We start from the raw sequence: 19381 nt of genomic DNA on the forward strand, positions 1-19381 counted from the left end.
GCTAAATTTAATTCCTATTCAATCAATGAATGGAAAAAAATGTTTCCTAATTGACCCTAGCCAACAACTTTTAAGACTCGAAGAAAACATTTTTTACACTCAGACAACATTTAAAATACAACAAACTATGAAATAATGAGACCAAAATCAAAAAGTAATGGAAATATCCAAACCTTAAATGTAGAGAATCCAAAAATAATTACAAAATGCAGTTTTAAACTCAGAGCTCTTGTAGCAAATAGTCAAGCTTCCTCAAACTCTATGGCAAGCTATCCAAATTCACTTGTAACACCACCAGACCTGACACAGGCAGTGCTGCAATTTATACAATGGAGTTTTATTCCCACACAAGTAAGTGCCTAGACATAACAATCCTTGCTAGTGCTAAATATAACGGGACATTTAAGAACAAACCACCCTGATGGTCCATGAACTTAAATAAATTCTATAACAAGATAATAAACATCTCAAATCATTCAAAAGATTTAAAATTCCTTATATTAAGGATTGCATCAAAAACATCAGTAAGGAACTAGAAGCTATTATAAGGGCTAGTGAGGCAAATCATGAATTTAATTTAGATTCTAATGCCAAGGAAATTTGTAAGTCATTCTTTAAGTTGCATTAGGAAGTTAAGAAGTAACATCTAGCAGTGTTCTGAGCTTATCTGAAATCACACCACCCACTCACATCCAGTCGATATAAGAAATGTACTAGCAGATACATTTACTGCAAACTTTACCCCTGAAACAATTATCTGAATTCTACAAATTTCTGAATGCCTCATGAATCCTAATCCAACAAAGGAACATGCACTAAAGGTGCCCTCTAACATTAAAAATACTATGGAGCCTGACAATTTACTTGGAAACCTAATAAATAAAGCCCAACATGCTGATGTGAAATCCCACAGGACTTGTCCGTAAGATATGACAAACTGTAGTGTTGATTTCTCTATATAAGGGAGCCTATCACACACTTGGGAAACTAAGCACACAGTAGCTTGTATAATATGACTTGCAAAGCTATGCAACACATCATATCTGAGCTCATAAACTGTGATATCAAAATCCTTATCAGGCTAAACTCACATCAGTTTGGCTTTGTCAAAGAGGGCCCCAACCTACTCAGTTTAATTAATTTCTTTGCCTATAGACAGCAATTATTCTGTTCACACAGCTAATTTGAAACTGTCCAAAGCATTCAACATTATCCCCCATGTTGACATCATTAAATAGCTAAGTACCTTAAAAGCAACTACATACATGGTGAGGTGGATAGCAAAATGGCTAAAGGTTAAATCCCATATAGTTTAGCAGACAAGCGAAAGGCGCCTCTTCAGAAAGTATGAAGGTAACAAGTGATATGCTCCAGAATGCAGTATTAGCACCCCTCCTTTTCAGCATTTAATATCTAGCAGGAGATTAGAACCTTTGGTTAACTAAGTTTGCAAAAGACTGCAATCTGAACATTATTATCAGATCTCCCTTGGGTGCCTATTCATTACACCAGGAACTAACTCTTGTAAAAAGATGCTGTACAAAAAAGGAGTTTAAATTAAATGTGAAAAAGTGTAGTACTGTCACATTTGGTAATTAACTCTCTCCTTCAACAGCCAGTATACCAATCCAAAAGTATAATGCAGTAAGGGATCTTGAAACCTGAGTCATGTCTATGATTTCATCTCCTTTGACCACTATGATGCAAAAAAAGACAGAAAATTCATCAGTTTAACACAACTATTCTAATGACATGTCATCTAGGTCAAAAGAAGTTCATCCCTCTGTATGCAGGGCTAAACAGACCAAGTACTGAGCACAATGTCCCCTTTGGGATGTACCTATCTAGACATGTTAAGCAACTGGAATGGCCCCAGAGGTTCGCAACCAAGAAGATAGTTCACCTGAATTCCCTGAGCTCCTAGGAATGTCTTGGATCACTGTCTATTTACTCTGTTTCTTATAGGCTGTTGCAGGGTGAACTATGTGTTGTGTGCCATGCTATTACTGATCCCCTCCTCCTTGATCTCCTGTATATTTGAAAGCCAAATGGCTTCACTAATACCAGAACTAGAAACTTAAATGTCTACCAGCACATAAATAAAATGCACGGGAGACATTAATTAATTACCAATGCATACCCCTCCTCTTGAAAAGATTACCCCAGGGAGATAAACAAAATTACACCCTAGCATCCTTCAAATTAAGCCCAGTTGATTGAATAGGAACGCATAAATTTACATAGGGACTAACTGGCCTTACCCTTTTTGAAAAAGGGGTACAGGTTGAGAGTGGGAATTTGTAAGATGTAAATAGTCTTGTAACTCAACTACCTAGTATTTCCTATCATCTTATGATCTAGCCTGGTAAAGACAATGTCCTATAAATATAACCCAGGTAAAAGTGTAATACCATATCATTTGTTTCAGTAGAGGATACTTCTTCTCAGCTGCATCCCTCTGCTGGACGTATCATTTACAAGGCCATTTGAGTTGCAAAACGTTTTCCAAAACTAGAAGAGTTGTACTGATTTTCTTCCCCATTAAGAATTCTGCCAGTGTAGCATTAGTAGTGTTGCAAGTACTGATCTACAATACAAAAGAACAACCAAAGGTTCATCTTACTTAAATATTCTCTCTGCAATTCCCACTGCCCTTTCATCATGCCCACTACTATGAGGACTATTGGGATGTGATGATGTGAGGTATTGCCAGTTATGCCAGGAGAAGTAGGGCAGTGGATGTGTACCATATGCCAGCATAGCTAGCTAGAGTTTTGTAAAGAATTATATGTCATTTGTATATCAACTTGATTTGTACAGGTGCTTGTATTGAAAATGTGTTTGTGAAGCTGTTTGTCTTAAAAATGTACCAATAGTGGGTTCTGCTAGACAGAAAAGAAATACACCTGTGTGTTAGAGTGTATTGTAACTGTTAAAATGAATATATTGTAACAGAGGATACTGGAAGAGAAGAGGTTAATCTCAGTCCAGCTAACTTTGAAAATAGTCTAAAATTAAATTACCTGGTTTAGGCTCTATCTTAAAGTTCTGATTACAGCCAGAGATAAAATATCTGTGAAAACCACGACTAGGAATCATACTGTATTGTCATTAGAGGTGAACTAATTGCTACCTTGGTTTAAATTATTTTAGCTTCCAGGTACTATAACACATCTTAGCAAAGCCCTATATGTGTGCATTATGACACATATAGGCTATATTCTGGCTCAGTTTCTAGTAAAGGGGGTAGTGTGGGAACCAGAAGTCAGATGACCAGATGCATGTGATGTCATTCTGTAATCCAGCACTGAAATTATGTTTTCATATTTAATGAGACAGAAGTCTCAGGGCAGTCTGTTTTTGAAACCTAACAAAGAAGGATAACTCACCCACTTCATTTTGTCTTGCTTTAGTAAGTAACCAGGGAATAGTAATTCTTTATATCACTCAGGAAAATATAGTGAGATTAGTTAAGTATTCTTTTTTTGTATCTGTGTGAATCTTTCCATCTGTGTTATTTTTAATATTTCCTGTGATTGAAACTCTGGTATTTATTGTAAATATATATTTAGTATTTTTGTGTTCTTTTATTATTTGTTATTAAATATATTTAAACTTTTCATTATGGCTGGTCATTTAGAAAATATTTTAACCTTTGAGAGAACTTATATTTATTTGGTGACATTGTGACCACTTCTGAAAGCCTTGCTGTATTGGTGAAACACTACAATTTATATTAGTATTAATTTTACTAATTATAACTGGATACCCTGATAAGAGCCTTAGAGTAGCTGGCTTTGGAGTGTTCTAGTGGCAGTATCTACCTCATAGTCTAAGAAAAGGGGGCATAGCTGGCATATCTGTGCCAGCTTTTCCCAGGTGTGTGTGTGTGTGTGTGTGTGTGTGTGTGTGTGTGTGTGTGTGTGTGTGTGTGTAAAAATCAAATATCAAAGAGTGTATGTGTCAGCTATTTGGAGCAGGGACACAGAGCACTGGTTTCACAGATAGGGTGCTGAAGGACTTGGCTTGGAACACTCGGCTGAGGAACCAACTCTGCAGCTGTGGTCAGTGTGGAGGTATGACGCTCTTTGATTACTGGCCAAGAGAAGAGGCATCACAGGGGGTTAGATCTTCACATTCAGCCCTACAGAACTGAAGACCAATATCATTTACAGGTTCCTCTGGAACTTAAAAATGATCAAAGGTTTCAATTTCAGGGAAGTGTACTGTACTGGTTGCTGAGGACATAGAATGTATCTTGATAAACCTTGAATGGTATTCCAAGATAGACAGTTTATACTCACATAGGTTCAGATCAATTTTCTTACATAAGTTCATAGGTTCATAGGTGTTTACAGGGCTAATGACCACAAGGGCCATTTTAAGCCTACCCATGCATTCCAAATCTCTGACAAGTTCAGATACCCTTGATAAGTATAAGCAGGGGCTTGTGAGATGAAAAATTTACAAGCAGGGGCCTGGCAGATAAACCATTTACAGGTTGCCTGTGTCCATTAGAGACATATGTGTCAAACCAGGAATGAATTTCATGTTCCTCATCCAATTGTCCAAGTTGCAATTGAATTGAGTTAGGGAGGAACTCTGCTTCACATGGATGAGGAGCCTGTTCCATGGATGGGATAGTCTCTGGAATACATACCTCCCTCTCCAGCAGGTCCTATTTATATCACAGGCAAGGTTTAAGTCTTCAGAATGGGTAATTAAGGTGCTGTTTTTATGGATATGCAGGAGATCCATTAGAGTGGGGTCTGACAATGCTCTGTATGCCAGGCATAAATCTCCCCTCAAAAGCCTATAGTAGACAGAATAGAGGGATAAGGCCTTGAGGCAGTCTGCATAGGACATTTTACTTATGCCCTGTATTCTTTTAGTGAACAACCTCTGTGGACATTCAAATAGTTGGATATGCCTGGTTAGGTACATACCAAAGGGGGCATTGTACTTAATGATAGGTCTGATGGATGCCGAATATGGCAGAACAATGACTTCCTTGGACTTGGATCCTATACCTTTGTTTATAAGTTGGGCAACACAGAATGATTTCCTCACTACTGTAGCCACTTGATGGTCAAAGGCTAGATTACTGTCTATGTGAGTCTCTAACTCCCTGACTACTGGGTCAACTCCAAAGGGTGTGTTGTCAATATGATAGTTACCAGGGGTGGATGACCTCCCAAAGGATACTATTATGCATTTGTTGGCATTTAGTTTTAGTCCATGGCTCTGACACCAATTGTTTAACTGTGTCAGCCCCTCCTGGAGAACATTTGGGTCAGTGGAAGATTCAATGACATAGTCTTTCAGGCAGTGAAACCATAATCAAGGCTTACTTGATCTGCTTTCTTGTCAGGTCACAATAAAACTGAGATGGCAAAGGCTATAACGCCTTTTTCTTTTACTTCCAGTTCACAGCCATATGCCCTTATGGCATCCAGACATTGATTTTTTTTTTTAGTCTGGCTTCTTTAATTTAATGACTTACCAGATAATAATAGGCAGTATTAGATAGAGCAAGGAGCTATTAACAAAATGACACTAAGACTGTTACTCTAGAATATCCTGAAGTAGAAACATTAATCACTGTTTGTCACTTATTATTCATATTTTCATATTTATGTTCAAATTTTCATAACTGTCCTACATGTTATTGTAGGGTATGGTGTGATATGCTATGGTGGGAGACAGGAAAATTTATTGTCGATGTCTGTTTATATTACACTATACCTGAGATACTGCTAGTTGTTAATAATTATGAAAATAAACAATATTTCCATATGTAAGTAACTTATAAACTGTTGTGTGACATCTGGTAACACCTTAAATGTTATTGTAGAAATCAGTCTTCAATATTTACATTAAAAGTAACACCTCTTGAGAGATATTCAATGTTATCTATTTGGCTGATTATGTGATTGAGCATATGTTTCCTTATTTCTGTACATAGCTCAATAAACATGCACTCATATATGAACTTCTTGTCAACATGTAAAAGCTTATGTCTGGCAAACAAAAATATTCAAACAATATATGTCTAGGTTTTTACAGTTTCCAAGATATGACAATTTGTAAAATTTATCAAAAAATAATTTGAGGTTTGTCTGCATTATAATATATTATAATACTTAAGAAAAGACTGAATCCACTGACTGTTATAACTGTAAAAAATACTTCTTACTGATAAAAAGCATAAGATAAACAAATAGTGTTAAGCTGATTTTTTTAGAAAATGCTCTGAAATGCAAGATGTGGTTATACTACTAGAGTTGTGACATTCCACACCATACAGGTGTTAATGAGTGAATGCATGATGTGATTCATGACCACTGAACTGAACCTTTAGCTCTTTCTCTGGAATTAGTTATACCTTGATGTGTCTTGATCTGTGTTAGTACAATCCTGGCCCTCTTATGACCAGCTATCATGCTCTGACAGGTCACTTTATCCTGCTTTACTCACATTTTCAGGTCCTCTATCTTGAATAAGTTTGATATGGCGTTTTAACTGATCATCAGTTGTTGTAGAATCTCAGATACATTCCATCTTCTTGGAGTATTGCTTATGTATTCAAAGGAAGCTGATACACAAGCTCAAAATCTGTATGATTATTCTTCTCTTTCACAGTGTTTCACAGGGGACCCAGAGAAAATACTGCTGAATTGTAAAAGATATGCCCATTGCACAACTGACATTACAACAAAGCAGTCATTCAAATGTTTGTTTTTTAATCAAAGAAATGTATGGCTTACAATCTGTTACTAACTTTCCAGCCTGTTAAGATACTTATCAAATTTTCCACAGGTCCATACCCATTTCTTAATCTTATTTTTATCCTGAGCATGTCACTACTCCACTTCTGTAAGTATCTTAGAGCAATATGCCACTGGCTTTCACTGTTCCTCATGAGCATGGAGAAGCACATCTCCAGTCCAGTAGCTTCAGGCATCAGCTGAACCATCTGTGGCTCTGTTACAATTATACTAAGTAAGGATGGGTGATGTTATTGCCATTTTTAAAGCACTCAAATGTAGTTTGCAAGATACACCAACCACTATGCTCACTCACTTTTGTTTTTAAAAATATATATAACACCTGTCTACTGTACACAATTTTGGGATGTAGATATTGAAGTATTTTACCATATCCATAACTCCCTTTAACTCCTGTAGATTCTGCAGTGGTACAGTCTGTTTGATAACTTCCAAACTGTCTTTTTGTGGTCTGACCCTACATTAAGTAACTGAATGCTGCAGAAAGTATAAGTGCTTGTCTGAGAACAGGGTTGGCCTTACACATAGGTGGGCTAGGTATTTACCTAGGGCACTGTGCTTGCAGGGGCACTCTTTCCCTATTTATTTATTTATTTTAGAGCAATGTTCCTTTGTTCTAAAAAAATAAATAAAGTGCCACAGAAGGGATTGTGCCCATGGAACATTGGGTAGTCGGGGGGGGGGGGCAATACTCCACTTGACTTGTCAGTCAAATCACACAAATTACATTGAGTTTAACCACAGCAGGATCACAGAATAGAGCAGCATTGAAATGTAGGCATGAAGGCGATGAAGGGTGTTTTAATATATATATATATATATATATATATATATATATATATATATATATATATATATATATATATATATATATAAAATCAGGGACAATCTGCAGCACTATGGACTGAGTTTGAGGAGTAGCATAGTAAGTTAGTGTTATTGCTCTTTCGAAATAACATTGACAGTGATCAACTCAGATATTTTTGGCAATATTTTTGGCTTAGCTATATGTGTAGATTGCTGAGATTATATGAATTGTGTGGTGAGATCGGTGTTATTAATATTTTTACAAAAATGTTGGTAGTGGACAACTAGATATTTTTGACAATATTTTTGGCTTTGTGTGAACAACATAAATGAGAGGAATGGCATGGTTATGAGATGTGTTTTTATTATTTTTACAATACTGATTGCAGTAATCAACCAGATATTTTTGGCAAAATTTCTGGAATTGTGATTTGTGTGGACAACTGAGGTGAGACACTTGTTATTAATTTTTACAGGGATGCTGTAGAAATCAATCAGATATTTTTGGCAATATTTCTCTGGCTTTGTGATTTGTGTGCATCAACTTGATTGGAACACTTAACACTGGCAACTTGTTTGTGTAGACTGTGGAGGTGAAATAATATTACACAGACATCAGGCGTAGTGGTTATAACTGCTGGGTGGGGGTTGAAGTTGGCTGGATGAAGGTAACTAAACCTCTTGTCATTTGCTAAGTTTAAAACAGTTATTGTCTGGCTTTGCAGGACTAGTATGCATTTGTGAGAAGAAAGGTGGACTACGTAACTGGACACCTGATGTACACAGACTAGGCATAATTGCTGTGCCCTGAATGCCACCAAGTCTAAAACTAGCCCTGCTCATGGGCATATACAGAAGGTCACTGTACTCATGTGAGGGTCTGGGACAATGGCATTATTTCTTTAATATTCTTCCAAAACATTAGATGTCAGAATATCTTGTTTTGAGTGAGAGAGAGTGTGATCATTATTTCTTTAACGTTCTTCACAACCTTAAGATGGGTGCAAGGAGGGTCAATATAGCTGTATAGGAACACTGTACTGTCTCTAGAAGTAACAAGTTGGAAACATTATTATAATCATTATTTTTTTTTTTCATTTTCCTCACAATCAACCCTTATGCATACATGGGTGGCTATTGCTTGGTCTGACAGCAAGTACGCTATGTTCTATTTGTTTTTTTCAGGTTTCTCTCAGTCAGACATCAGAAGGGTACACAGAAGGTGGCTGTCTTTTGAGGTGATAGGTTGGGAATGCATGTTTTGTATAAATATGACAACATCATTTTCAAATATGATGCTGGGCATTTCTGCCTTATTTTAATCTCAGAGGGAGATACACAGAAAGTGACTACTGGTTTTAATGTGAAAGGGTTGGGAGCAGTTACTATTCTCAGTTATGTTCTATGTAACATCACAAGCATTTGTCTTCTCATTTTATTGTGAACTGATGTTTGGTCAGCTTTGAGCATTAACCATTGGCTATAACTTATTTCTTCCTTGAAGTAAAAAAGTAGGATTGAATTTCTGGCAATTCTTTACTTTAGAACACACCACAATGCACAGTAAAAGGCACCACCCCCTGTGTGACATGGGATGAGACAAGGCTACAAGGATTCAAGATAATTGCTGCCTACATAAAGGGCAGTTTCCTCAGGAAATTATTAATATTTTCATTATTATTATTATTTATTTTTATTTTTTTGTGTGTTTTAGGAGATGAGAGATTAAAAAGAGACAGAGTAATTTACACCAGAAGGCTTCTTCCCCTCAATCCCCACACAGTGGGAATGCAATTCACTTATATTTAGGTACAGCAGGCAGTGCATAGTTGATGGGGTTAGTCATCTTGGTGATTGCTTACTTCAGAACAATTTAATGTAAAAGAATTAGCTTAACAATTCATCCCACCAGCAAACACACATAATTGGCAACCCTATTAGGATGTCAATCAAGTCAGCACTACCCACACATTCACGAACTACAGTAGTATGCCCTAATATAAAAAATATCCAAATTTCTTTTCTATATGCATGATTTTTATTCAGGCCATCACTAGATCAAAAGGTTGGGAAAAAGCTATAAAATGCACCTCAGAAAATATTTAACCCCCATGGCTTCTGGGTGCCTAGCAGCCCCCTGACCCCCACACAAACTGGCCTAAAATCAGCCCTGCTTATGGGTATACACAGAAAGTCACTGTACTTGTGTTAAGGGACTGGGAACAATAGCATTATTTCTTTAGCATTCCTCTCAAACATCAGTGGTAAAAATATCTTGGGCTGGTCTTTGGAGAGTGTGGTCATTATTTCTTTAACTTTCCTCACAAACTTCAGATGGATGCAACAAGAGTCAATGTAGCCTATATAGGAACACTGTACTGTCTCTAGAAGTAACAAGTTGGAAACATTATTATAATCACTATTTTTTTTTATTTTCCTCTCGATCAAACCTCTGATGCATACATAGGAAGAGAGTAAATAGGCATACTGTTTATATTTGTCTGACAGTGAGCATGCTATGTTCTATTTGTTTTTTCAGATTTGTCTTATTTAGATATCAGAAGAAGGTGGTTGTCTTTTGAGGGGGTAGGTAGGTGAAGACACATGCCTTATATGAATATGACAAAGGCAGCTTGAACTATGATGGTGACATCTGTGCCTTAATTTTTACTCTCAGTTTAACATCAGAGGGGGATAAACAGAAAGTGACTACTTATTTTAATTGGTGGGTTGGGAGCAGGTAGTATTCCCAGTTAAGATAATTTCTGGCAATTGTTTACTTTAGGACACAACTGGATAAGCATTAGAAAGCACCATCACCCTATGAGACATAGGCTGTGGCAAGGCTGGAAGGATTCATGATGACTGCTGCCCACTTAAAGAGCAGTATATTCAGAAAATTATTCATATTTATTATTATTATTATTATTATTATATATTTTTTTGTCCTTTATGAAATGAGGGATTAAAAAGAAACAGCATAATGCACATCATAGGTTCATAGGTAGGTACTAGGCTATCGGCCCAAGGGCCTAAGTAAGCTTAGCCAACAAGGTTCCCTGGCTTATGCCACCCAAGAAAGTTAATTTCCTGTACCCCTGTTGAGCAGAGCCACAGAAGTGATCCCTATTTCCTATCCACTCATCAAGATTTTTCTTGAAGAGTGCTAATGAGGAACTTTGCTTGACATAGATGGGTAGCTTGTTCCAGAGTATAGGAAGTCTCTGGGACAGGAATCTATCCCTCCAGCATGTCCTGTTTATTGTGGTGACAAGGTTTAGGTCCCTAGAGCATGTAGCTTGGAGTTATTGGGATTTCTTTAGGTGTAGCATGTCCAACAGCTCTGGGTTTAACAGCTTTATATGTTAGGCAGAGATCTCCTCAGAGTAGGTGATATGCTACAGAGTAAAGCTGGAGTTTTTTGAGATGGTCAGTGTAGGGCATCTGTTTGAGGCCAGTAATCCTCTCTGTGAGGTACTTCTGTGGCCTTTCCAGCTGCTGCAAATGTCTTTTGAGGTACATTCCAAAAGGGGCATTGTACTCTATTATAGGTCTAATGAGTATCGAGTAGAGGGGAACAATGACCTCTTTTTTCCTGGATGAGAACCCTTTTGTGATGAGGTGTGCCATGTAGAAGGACTTCCTGACTACTGTGGTGCTGTGATTATCAAAGGAGAGACTACTGTCCACCTGGGTCTGAAGGTCTCTTATCACACATTCGGTGTTACGTAGACTGCTGCCTATGTAGTAGTTCATGGGTACAGAGTTTTTACCAAAGGGGATGACAATGCACTTTTTGGCACTGAGCTTGAGGCCATGGCTTTGACACCAGGCATCTGTCTCAGTGAGGCCCTTCTGTAGGATGTCCACATCATTTGGGGACCCCACTATGGCTCCTAGTTTTCAGTCATCTGTGAACTTTGTTAGCCAGAGGCCTTCTGTGTTAGCCTGTAATTCAGAGAAGTAGATACCAAAAAGGAGAAGTCCTAGGACTGAATCCTGTGGTACTCCACTTGTCACTGGTTTGAAGTCAGATTTGGAGTCTGCAACTTTTGGGTTATGACAGTGAGCCAGTTGGCAACCCATCTTGTGATGTAGGGATTTATACCTAATTTAGTGAGTTTAGCTATAATTCCACAATGGGGGATGGTGTCGAAAGTCTTGGTGAGTTCAAGACAGGCTGTGTGAACTACCTTACCCTCATCTACGACTTTGGTGACTGCCTCAAATATGTTGCTCAGGTTCAGGAAGCATGATCTGCCTTTCACAAAACCGAACTGGGTGGGGTCCAGAGTTTGGAGGTTACCAATGTCTTTGTTTATGAGTTCCATGATGATACATTCCATGACTTTGCAGACCACACTTGTCAGGCTAATAGGGCGATAGTTCCCGGGATCAGTGGTGGCTCCCCCTTTGTGGAGTGGGATAACTGTTGCTGTGTGCCATTCAGTGGGCACAAAGCCTGATGTGAGGCTATGATTGAACATGATGCTTAGTTGGGGAGAAAGTTCATTCTGAAGTTCATGTAAAATGCAGCCTGGGATGTTGTCTGGTCCCATGGATGTTGTATTTTTAGCTTTAGAGAGTGCACCTTTTACATGCGTAGTTGTGATTACAGGAACTCTGCATTCTTCCTGTGCAGATATGGGCCCTTTAGAGGGTGAGAGGGGGGTAAAGTTAGCACTGAACTTGTCTGCCAGGATGTTGGCAATATCAGTTGGTTCTATAATGTTCATGCTGTTGTGCTGTAACTCAGAGTAGATCTGGGTGTTGCCATTGAGATTCTTGACATAGCTATAGAATGCTTTGTGGTTGTCCCTAGAATCAGTGGCAATTTTGTTTTCGTAGCTAGCTTTGGAGGATCTTATAAGGGATCTCAGCTTCTTACTGAGGCTGACCAGGGAGCTCCTCCACCCATGGGATTTTACTCTCTTTTGCAATAGTTTCTTCCTTCTGTTGTACAGCTTGTTTATGGCAGGGGACCATCAGATTGGCTTCCTTTTTTTGGAGGATAGCATCTTGGTTCTGTTTGAGATAGCACAATCCATGCAGTCATGTAAGAGCTTATAGAGTGCATTTGTGTAGGATTCAGCAGTCGTAACTGTATTGTCCATCTGCATGGGTGTCATAAAGTTTGCCACTTCTGTCTTAAGAAGCATGAAATTGGCTTTGGAGAAATTTTTTACCATGGTTTTCTTAATGGGGGGTGGGGGCGGGATGTGGATATCTAGGGTGATTAACTTATGGTCGGATCGGACCAACAAGGAGGTGACTTCAGGTGTGGAATACCGGTCACTCATGTTGGTAATGACTAGGTCAAGGATATTGTTACCCCTGGTGGGGGTGTTGCTAAGTTGATCCAGAGCATTGGAATTTATGAATTCCAGAAAGCATTGAGTAAAGGAGTTGGTACATGAATAGTTTTCCCAGTTAATGGTGGGGTAGTTGAAATTGCCCATTATTAGAGAGTTTGGTTGAACCCTAATGTTTTCCAGTATATCAAGAAAAGAGGAGTGGGAATCTTGAGGCGTGGTGGGAGATCTGTAGCAAGCTACAATTTGGATTGCAGTTTTACCCAGAGTTAGTTGCACTTGGATAACCTTGGATGCATTATGCTGAGCAACTTGCCTGGAGGTGTGGATATCCTTAATGAATATAGACATACCTCTGCCTTTGGTGTTCCGGTCCAGGTTACATGGCCGAAAAGTGTGGTATGAGTTATAGCCTGGTAGTGCAGGGGTGATCTCTGGAGCCTTGACCCAGGTCTCAGTACCTGCACAGATATCGATGTTCTCCATTTTAAGGAGTGCCTCGAGTGAGTGCATTTTGAGATTTAGACTTCTAGCATTGAGTAGCATTACCCTCAATTTTTGTTGCCTGTTCCTGTTACAGTGGCAAATTTGTCATTTGAACCTTGCCTAAAAAAGGCACTATAGGGGCGGCAAGAGCCTTAGCCAGTATCAGGAATCCCAGGGGCGACAGGTGCAGGCCATCTCTGGCAAAGCATTGTGGTCTGTCGACCATGTCGTCCCAGGCAGACAGATACTGGATCCCCTTAGAATGACACCAGAAGCATAGCCAATTATTGAAGTCAATCATTTTGTCCTTGTACTGCGGTATCATTCTGGGTGATGGCAGAATGCTACTCAGGGCTAGGGTCATACCTGCCTGGGCTACAAGATCGGAGAGTTCTTCCATATCTCTTTTCATGTAGTCCAAGGAGGTACATCTCTGGTCATTCACACCAACATGGACAATGACAGAGTCATATTTGTACTTGTTGTGGAGTGACCTGAGTGCGTGGGTTATGTGGCAGATCCTGGCACCTGACAGGCAGCTGACAGTAACCTTCTCCTTGTTTAGTCTAGTGATTGGGACATCAGTGTGTCTGACTATAGAGTCACCTATGACTAGTGTGTTGAGTACGTTGTTTTGCCTTATGGGCTGTGGTTGAGTGGCACACTGAGTCTATGCTGTGGGCTATGTGTCATTTGGGTTGGGTTGGGGGTGGAGGTTGCTTTCGTTTCTGCTTTGGAGGTCTCTGTTGCTTGAGCAGATTATTATCAAGAGCCTCCGCAAATGTTTTTGTGTTTCTATGTGTGGATTTTCATGATGTAGATTTAGTGGGACTATGTGATGAGTGTGGTGTGGTGCAAGTGTTTACCTTCTCCTCTTGACTGTCATGTTCAGTCTTGGTTGGAGAGAGCTTTACCTCCAGTTTGGCTAGATAAGTGCATCTCTCACAGGTTGTAGTGTTGGGTGGTAGGAGGAGAGGGTTGTCTATGTACATGAGGCAATTGCTACATTGCCCCAAGATGCCCAGATTCATCAGATAGACAGGAGAGAACACTGGGAGCTGACCCTTGGACATGCCTGAATAAAAAAATTATTTTCCTCTAGATAAGTGAGGAAAGTGAGTATAAGAGCTGTTTTTCTCTAAGCAAGTGAGGAAAGTAAGTACAAAAACTGTTTTTCTCTAGGTAATGAGGAAGATTGAGTGCTGTAGTAATTTGTAACTAATTTAGTGCTTACAACAAGTTCTGAACAAGTGCTGAGCATGAATAAGCAAATTCAAGTGCTAAAACTAAGAATCTGTATCTGGACTAGACTAGTTACAAGAAAGAAACAAGTGCAAATGCAGGATTTTAAATCAGAAAGTTGAGAGAGATGGAAAAATTGCCCAAACGGCCAATAACTACAATTTCTGGGCCAGAAACCACTCCTTATATGGTATATAGGTTACCTAGTGCTTACCACTCCCACTAATAAGCTAGAAGGCTTCCCTCCAACACATAAAGGCTTGGGGGGCTCAGGAGCTTACAGACAGTCCTGGATACAGCAAATATGTATCTGGTCTAGACTAGTTACAGGAAGGGGGGGAAACAAGTGCAAATGTGGGCTTTTAAATCAGGAAGTTGAGAGAGAGATGGAAAAACTACCCAAACGGCCAATAACTACAATTTCTGAGCCAGAAACCTCTCCTTATATGGTATATAGGTTACCTAGTGCTTACCACTCCCACTGATAAGCTAGCAGGCTTCCTGCCAACACAGAAAGGCTTGAGGGGCTCAGAAGCTTATGAACAGTCCTGGATGCAGCAAATCTGTATCTGGACTAGACTAGTTACAGGAAAGGTGAGAAACAAGTGCAAACACGGGCTTTTAAACCAGAAGTTGAAAGAGATGGAAAATCTACCCAAACAGCCAATAAACTACAATTTCTGTGCCAGAAACCACTCATCTTGTGGTAGATAGGCTACTTAGTGCTTACCACTCCCACTGATAAGCTAGAAGGCTTCCCTACAACACAGAAAGGGTTGGGGGCTCAGAAGCTTACATACAGTCCTAGATACAGCAAATCTGTATCTAGACTACACTAGTTACAGGAAAGGTAGGAAACAGGCTTAGAGTTTTTTTTTTACAGAAAAACAGCTAAAACAGCATTAAAAACAATTCAAGTGCAGTGCAAGCTACCACACTTCAATGTGTAGCAGTATTAAAGCAAATACAGTTTAAATAAATGCAATTTATTCACAATGTATTCTGAACTGAATTCAATTATTGTTTTATTCAACTCTGAACAGTTAAAAAGTGCCAAAAATATACTTATCAGCTGAGAAGCACACTCAGTCAGAACACAGGGAGAGTCTAGCAAAGTTTTTTTTTTTTTTAAGTGGAAAGGGAGAAAGGAGGAGCAGAAGATAATTCAAGCTTAACAAACTAAGTGGGTTGGCCTTCTCAAATGTTCTTTCTGTAATAGGTAAAATGATCTAATGACACTAGACTGGGGGGAGATTCCAGACGAAATTTACAGTAGGGGCGGTCAACTGCAAAGTCACCAAGTATAAGAACAAGATACCAACAGGGAGACTGGGTGGGAATACAGCACCAATATAAATAATAAACAAATGTATAAATACAGCACAGTGCAAATTAAGTTGCAAAAAGTGTATTTATCAGTTTGGAATAGATGCCAACTCTGCTCACAGCCAGGAGATCTGTCAGCTTTGCACCAATTCACAGAAATGCTGTCTGTACTGGAATTACAACAGAGAAAATACACCTCAGGCAATGACTAACAGCTAGGATGTGGGCTGGCTCAACAACCCCTACCTGAAACTAGCTTCTGAGCTGCCCTGAGAAAAAAAAAACACAGTGTAGACAACAAAGGACAGAAACAAAACAGCAACTGTATAAATAATAAGCAAATGTAGAAATACAGCACAGTGTAAATTAATAGTTGCAAAAATTGTACTTAGTAGTTTGGAATAGATTCCAACTCTGCTAATAGCCAGGAGATCTATCAGCTTTGCTTAGATCAGGGATGGTGTTCTTTAGTCAGATAGGAAAATTATAACTAATCAGTTGAATCAGTAAGAGTTTTTCTGAATGTTGGATTTCTATCATACAGTATTGATTTCATTTTACCAGTGATTGAGTTCTGTTTGTTTATTGGAAATGGCTGTTTTATATTTTTAATAATTTTGCTCATTATTAAATATTTTTATTAAATTACATTGTGGCTGGTCAGTCAGTGTTTTTCATTAGTGATTTGAGAGTGCTTATACTTGCCTTGATAACGTCTTGGGCCACTTTGAAAGCCTGGCTGTTTAGGTCATTTGCTATCATTTGTTTTAATATCTAATTTTCATAATTGAATACCCCTTTAAAAGGGCATGAAGACTCTCTGATTGGTGGCAGCATTACTGTACTACTGGGAAGGAACACAGCTAGAAATTTGTGTCAAGCTTTCCCAGAAGTGTTTGGATGTTTGAGATTTAATCTATTTAAGTGTGAGTGTATCAGAGTTCTTAAATTGGGACACATTGCTCTGGTGTATAATAAGGAGCTACATTAGGGGTTGACAGAAGTATACAGTCCAGTCCTAGGTTATAGAACATGTTCCCGTTGTGCTCTTAGGGGAAAATTGTAAAATATTACTCCTGTTTAAGTGACAGTCTCACATTGGAGTCAGTAGTGAGTATTGAAGCTCCTTAGTTACTAACCCAGGATAGTAGGGGATGTCACATTATTTAGTGACAGTTCAGTGGGATATTTACTGGACGTCACAGCGGTATTCCTTTCGGTGATAACTTACTTTAGAACAACTTAATGTAAAAAGAATTAGATTGACAAATTGCCCCACTAGCAAACACTCATAACTGGCAGCCCTATTAGGATATCAATCAAATCGGTACAACTCACACTTGCGCAGACTACAACAGTATGTCCTAATATAAACAATATTTACATTTTGTTTTCCATATGCATGATTTTTGCTCAGGACATCACTGGATAAAAAGATTTGGAAAAAAGCTCTAAAATGCACCTCAGAAAATCTATAACCCCCATAGCTTCTGGGTGCCTAGCAGCCCCAGACCCCCAGCTTAATTTGGCTATTATAGGGTAGTCTTGGTCAATTAGGATGTGTTGAAAGGATGCAGAAAAAAGTAAATTTGAAGAGTAAGACTTGATTTCTTTCCTTAATCATGGTTTTCATTTAGACCATCATTAGATGCATGTTTGTTTAAAAAACTGTAACATGCATATCAGAGCAACTACAAACCTCATAGCTCCCCAGCTTAGTACAGTTATTTCCACTGTAGTTATTACAGTGCAGCCTTGGTTAGGATATGTTAAAAGGATGCAAGAAAAAACACAAAGTTGAAAAGTAAGAATTAATTTCTTTCTTTGTTTATGGGTTTTTGTTCAGGCCATCATTGGCTGCATGTCTGTTTAAAAAAACACTAGCATGCATCTCAGGGCATCTACAATCTTTGTGGCTTCCCAGCTTAATGCAGTTATATCCACTGCAGTTATTGCAGTGAAGTCTTGGTTAGTTAGGATGTGTTAAAAGGATGCAAGAAAAAACAAAGTTGAAGAGTAAAAATGAATTTCTTTCTTTGATCATGTTTCTGTTCAGGCTATCATTGGACAAAGATTGTTCAAAAAACTCTAAAATGCCATTCAGAGAATCAAGAATCCTCATGGTTTCTGGGGGCCCAGTGGCCCACAGACCTCCAGCTTAATATAGTTATTTCACTCCAGTTGTTACAGTGCAGTCTTGGTCAAGATAGAATGTGTGAAAGGATGCAAGAAAACAATGAAGTTAAAAAGTAAGACCAAAATTGCTTTCTTTTTTGATCATGTTTTTTTGTTCAGGCAGTTATTGAATAAAAAAAATTGTTTAAAAAATCTAAAATGCACCACAGAGCATCTTGAAACCCTCATGTTTTCTGGCTTAATGAAGTTTTATCTCCATAGTTATCCAGTGTACAGACTTAGAACATGCTTAATGAATGAATGACTGCAGGAAATAACTGAAGAGTATCTCACTCTCTTTCTCTCTCTCTCTCTCTCTCTCTCTTATGAGTTACAGCTGATTTTTAGAGTGACTCTGTGGACAGCCACTGCTATCTGCAAAGTTTCCAGATGGGAAACAGAAGTAGGTTTCCAGGTCTTTCTTCCATATCACACACACACACACACACACACACACACACACACACACACACACACACACACACACACACACAAGCTAGAGACAATTTAGAGTCCCCAGTCTACTGGACAAAATGCATGTGAACACTGGCTGGACATGCAGACTTTGCACAGGAGGCACCTCAGTTGAGACCAGAGCTGGAGAACCTCTTGCTTTGAAGCAGCAATGCCACCCATTGCACCACTGTGCCACTAAGGCCTAAAGAATGAAAGTTTTATATTCAACTCCAACATTATGCTAGAGTATACCTGAGCTGTTCATTTTATTCCACTACTTCAGTTCTAGTATATACCTGCAGTGAATGTCATCCTGTACTGCCTCATAATGGATATCTACTCCTCCACAAAGCAAGTAATCTTATAAAAACATTTAGTAAACAGACAACATGCCAGTGAAAACAAAATGACAATCTAGATGGGTTTGCTATATTTTATTAAGAAATAGAAGATTGATTCCCAGAGTTATAACAAAGTTATTAAGGGAGTAGTAGTGGACATAAACATTGAAGGTTAGATGTTATTCCTTGATGTTTTACACGTGTTAAAGGCTTGGAGGCTTTTCATGTAATTAATTAATTTGTATTTTACATGGAAGCAATAGTTCTTAAATAACTGCATAAATTACCAAGGTTTAACTCTGTCTTTGTGATAGATTGATTGATTGATTGATTGATTGATTGATTGATTGATTGATTGAGTCTACCATTAAAAGTAAGTTTTAACATTCGTGAGTGTACTTAAGATGCTTTAGTTATGGTTGCTAAAAAAACAAATTGGGGCAAACTC

This window comes from Protopterus annectens, chromosome 1.part0 (assembly GCF_019279795.1).
Source record: "Protopterus annectens isolate FY-2018-M chromosome 1.part0, PAN1.0, whole genome shotgun sequence".
In the NCBI taxonomy this organism is placed as follows: Eukaryota; Metazoa; Chordata; order Ceratodontiformes; family Protopteridae; genus Protopterus; species Protopterus annectens.